The following is a 5528-nucleotide window of genomic DNA, read 5'->3' on the forward strand; positions in this document are numbered from 1 at the left end:
TTCAAGTGGGACATCTCATCCATGACATCAAGTTTCTGCGTTTCCAGCAATGTCCGGCTTAGAAGCTCCTGTGGCACATATACGCACACACACAACCATGCATACACACACAGTGCCAGCACACATAGACAAACACAGGAGACCACGGCGTCATGCACCAATGGGTGCCCCAAGTCCTTGTGAACCAGTGTTTCGGGCAGGGTCCACCACTGCTAAATATACATGACCGTGTGTGCTATTTATAATTCCTCTGTCACTGGCTGGCATGGGAAAGAGGGGTGGGCCTGAGGGAACACTCCAGATTCCGAGGTCAGTGGCAAAATACTGCAGGAGAATGAGAAATCCAGGAGGAGGAAAGTGCGTCTCCGATGTAGAACAGGTGGCTTTGTTTTGTGCAACAGCTAAACACGCTGCAGTTTCACACAGCGCCGACCTGTTCCCCTACTGTTGTTAAAATCCCAGCGACACCAGCTTACAGCTGGCTTCCTTTGCTTGAATTTACAGTCTTACAAACCACAGCAGAACAATGTTCATTAAAAACCATTTTGACTATTGTACAGCAGATCTATGTTTGGAACCATTCGGATGGTCCAATGTGCCATAGTTTTAAAAAGTGACGTGATCTGAGCATGGAGGAAACTGCAAGTGGAACATATTATAGCCATGTCATCTGAAAAATGTAAGCGCTCAATGCCAAAACCTCACAATTACCCAGTCATCTGATGTAATGTAATAAAAATGTGACCCTTCAGCACAGCTATGGTTTGTGCAACGTGTCAGTAACATTACAGCGAGTGAAAGAAACAGAAGTGTTGGGGGTCAGACATTTGAAGGCACACTTTCTATGAGAAAATATCATCTGGGTTGAATCCTCTATTTTAACTGGACAAAACAGAAAGAAATGGATGCTGATGGCTTGTGTCCTACCTTGGTTTTTGGCTCCTTTTGCTGAGCTGTGCAATATGTGTGTCTGTAATCAATAAGCTCCTGTGTTAGCGATTCCAAGCTGACAGTGACAGATGATGCTCGGCCTCACAACTTGCTCACAGGGAAGGCCGGCGAATGCAGCCCGTAGATGGGCATCCTCGTGCTTTTGAAATAGTATCTTCCCACAGTCAGAGGTGAGTCCAACCTCCCTGAGTGCTAAGATATGGTAACTCGGAGTCCATTCAGCCAGCCCAAACAGGCAGGAGATCAGGACAGGTCACAACACCCAAACCTGAACTGCCTTCACCTGCCCCATCATACAAGTCCTACTCAAAATACTTGCCACACTCATACAGAGTGACAAGTCTCCTTCAAAAAAGAAAAAAAAGACAAAGCCTCCTTGTAAATCCCTGAAAAATCCCTGGAAGTTAACTGATTTCTACAAATATTGTCAAGGCAGTTTGGAACCCAGTATACAGGACTTCCTTCAGACAGTACATTTCCAACCACTATGTGGCAATTGTTTTTTTTCAAACATGGATGCAAGAGGACAGTGTCCTATTTTTTATGAACTCCTGGAGGAGCCTGACAAGAGGGACATGAACAAATTCATGCCTGAGATATAGTATGTCTATAGTATGGTGATATAGTTGTAGTACACAGCACAATATGTGGACACAGACAAAGCATACAGTCTGGATGCGGGCCTGTGAAATGAAATGAGCAATAGACTGAAAAACAAATACAGCTGTGTGATTACATTGGCTCAATTGTAGTTCTATGAGCAAACCTCTACTCCAAGTATGCCCAAAGTCTTACACAAGTCTGCCTATACAGTTTTTCTTAGAAGAAAAAAATCCATGCCGCTGCTGAAAACCTTAGATTTAAAGAGGCAGCGAGTTATGAGAATTAAAGCACTTGCTACTCACTGCTCACAGTCATTGTTTGATTTGATTGATTGTTTGATTTAAATGTTCAGTGAAATCTGAAAGTAACCAAACCCTTTTGTAAATGAAAAAATCTCAACTGAATGACTCTGTCAGTACACATATGCTATAAAGACAAGTTAAGTGACTTGATGCTCAGTCCTGATGCATAAAATTGTGTAGCATGCAGTCTGGTCTCAAATAGTTAAAGAGTTCTGCAAATAGGATCCTGAATGGAGCTCTTTGCTGGAGATCCACAATCAGACAGCCAGGCAACACATCTATAAACTCTTGTGCAGGATCTAACCGACCCTGCTGACTGTTAATCCATTTAGAAATGTTATTTATAATGGTAGGCACTATTTTAGAGCATAGAGGAACAAAGGTACACTTGCAATCAAGTCACAGGACACTTATGATTCCTTAATTTGGGCTGGTGCGTGATCCTTCGTGTTGCACCAACCTAACAGGTAAGATTACCAGGCACTGCTAAAGGGGACTTTCTGCCTCTCATCTGAAAGTTCCTCTACTGTGTAGAGATCCTCTGACCAACTGCATTAAGCTCAGACAGTTTATTAATTAGAGAGATGTAACAAGACTTATGTGTTGCAAGGAGAAGGAAAACACAAATATTGCAAAGTAGTCATTATAATGGGTGTGAATGCAAGATGTGAACATGTGAAACTTGTATGAGACCATTGAGAAAAACAAAGGTCTTATTTTGCAGCTGATAGGCATTTTGTATTTTGTGGCTTGCATGTTAAAAAAATTTTTGACACATGGTGAAATGCAATCATCTAATCTAAATGTCTCAGACATTGTCTTGGGAGACATGTTGAGTGACAGAATAAGGAAGTAGCTCTGTAGTCCTGGATCACTTTTCTGCCATCGGCTGCACATGATCACATACACTGCTTATAGGTTTGCCCTCATAAAGAGGACTTGCATGAGAACATGTGAACACAGTCAGTGTAGTGGACTGGGACTTTGTGATCTTGTGGTCTTGTAATAAGAATACAGCACACAGTCAAATATACTGTAAGACCATGATGCTACATTGTGACAGGGACATTACTAATGAGACCACACCTTAAATTACAAATGACTGAAACTAAAAGAGTCAAAAAGGAGAGCAGATTTAAAAAAAAACAGCACACATAGCTAAATAATAAAAAAAAAAACAGACACTCAAACTATACTCCATCAGTGCACAGGTGAGTCAAGCAAAAGTAAGTAAAGCTCTTACTTGCTGCAGCATTTCCTCAGTGGAGTTGAGCTTGTGGTGGTGCTCAGCCAGGGAGCTCTCCAGATCACTGATCTTCTCCCCTTGGGCCTTCACCTGCTCCGTGAGCACGCTGACCTGCAGAGCGGGATAGACAGGCTCAGCAAGCAGACACCCTGCCCCCCACTATGGCCCAGCCTGGGAAATGTGCCAACGGCTCCAATGACGTGCTCCCCTAACTCCCTCAGTGTAGCTCCACAGCCCACTGACTCTGCTGTAACTTTCACAATGTCACTCTTTTCTGCGAAAAGCAGACTTCTCACTAGTCGCAGCAAATTGTGCTGATGTCAATCTCAGTGAATCTCTCCTTCCCAGGGCTGGCAAGAACAAAATGGGCTGTACAAGTGTTGCTCCTTCCTCCTTTAAGAAGTCAGCTGTTCTGGTCAATGGTTCGATGAAAGGGTAAAAAGGAAGCAAACCACCTGCAGGAAAGCTGCAGCTAATCACTGCATCAGTTATTCAACACAGGGTTGGGCCCACCAATCAGACAGGGTGTTCATAAGAACTGATGGAATGCACTGCTGGGTACAAAAGGCCCACATCACCATCTGACTGTGAACACGCCTGCTCTGGGGGCATTCCAAGCCTGACAAGCCTTAGCATGACTGTGAAAAGAGCCGCAAGACCTCTCACCGCCTTTAAATGCATGTTGATGGGACTGCCACACATTTTCAGCATGAGAAAAGCATGCTGAGAGTCCTGACAAATTACAAGTGTCAGATGTATAGCATAAACACCTGGGGATGATCTTTGATCAGGTGCATCTGATTCATCATCACAACATATAGAACTGAGTCTTTCTGCTACTGGCACATGCTGCTTAACAGCAACCTGTCTGCCTTTCATCACTTTCGCATAGCTGTGACAACCAATGTCCTCGTTATTGTAGCAGGATAGTGAAGGCACCTGGGACAGGGGATGAAGATGTTATGCGTCCTTGTCTTTCAACTGAGGTGACACCGCTATTACTGCGAGTGTCAGGGTTTCAGGAGATGGCTTCCCGCAATAACCAGCAGGCGTCCTCATGACAGACTATCTTTCCCAGTTGCCTGCTGCTTCCTTGAACATACACTAGAGGGACTTTATTTCCTGTGTGTGTTTGCACTGCATATGTCTGATCATTGCTTGATTGTTGATTGTAATTAGTCTTGAATGTTTGCTGCCTGTTGTGGTGTTCCTGCTCAGTCTTGATCTTGCCTGTGTTGTGTGCCTTCCTGTTCCAACGTTTGCCTGTGTAGTAAAGATTCTTTGTCTTTTGAAACCCTTCCATGTTTGGAATGATCTCTGCATTTGGGTCCCTCCTGCTAAACTGTTATAGGGAGAGTGTCCACACCACCATCTCATGCTCACTGAGTTACTCAAAAATAAAGTCACATTCCATTAAAATCAATGGTTTTCCAAATCACTCCTTCTGACATCATGTGATTCTGTCCCTGATATGCAGTCACCTAGATTAGTTTGATTTCTGCCACATCTCTTTCTGCCACATTTCTTGCCAGTCTCAACCCAACAAGGGTGGAATTCCTTTGATGCTTTCACGGACCAATGCACAAGCTCCTCCCTGAAATGCATGCATTTTTTCCTACATGCACAATGAGGAAAATGTGGTGGTCATTAATGATTTTCTGTGGCCCAGCGCTGGCCTGAAAGTCATGTCGCTCAGAGGTTTTTCAGAAGTTTTTACAGTGCTTCAAACCCAGGGTACTTAATAAATTCTACCTGGGGGCAGACGAGGCACACCTCACCTGGAGAACCAACGATTCTTTGTCACTCTCTAAATGTGTCAGACGCTCCTGATAGGTCTCATTGTTCACTGGGGACCGGAGGTTTACCTGGAGACAGAGAAAGAGAGAGAGAGAGAGAAACTGTCAACAATGAGGATGGGGAAGCAAAGAGCCCTTTCTCTAAACAGGGGACAACTGAGAGATGTAAATATCAATTGTGCCAGGAGTGCCACAGAAATGCATTTCAAAGGGGTTCGCACACCCAGGGAATAAAACATGAACTCTGATCTCTGCCTTTTAACAAATGTAGCACTGTGGTTTGCCTGAATTCTTTAGGAGATATACATTTTTAATGTCATCTGAATGTCTTGGCTGGTCAGACAGGGCTCCTGGCATTCTAAATGACATGTGGAGTGCTGATGCTGGGGAAATGCAGTTGGGCGGCTTCACTTCAAATCAGTAGTGATGTCCAGGGGCTTTCTCAAGCTGTGCACAACATGCTTATTAGCATTCAGTGGAAGAACACTTTTACAACACTTTTAAGTTGCAATATTAAAGGAAGCAATTATGACTCTGTATATTTTTCCAGGAGTCCTGAAATTGACAAGAGAACTATTTTTCTTGTAAGTCTAAAGACAAAATCTAACCGCGTACTTGCAGCAAACCAGT

This window comes from Megalops cyprinoides, chromosome 13 (genome assembly GCF_013368585.1).
Source record: "Megalops cyprinoides isolate fMegCyp1 chromosome 13, fMegCyp1.pri, whole genome shotgun sequence".
Classification (NCBI taxonomy): domain Eukaryota; kingdom Metazoa; phylum Chordata; class Actinopteri; order Elopiformes; family Megalopidae; genus Megalops; species Megalops cyprinoides.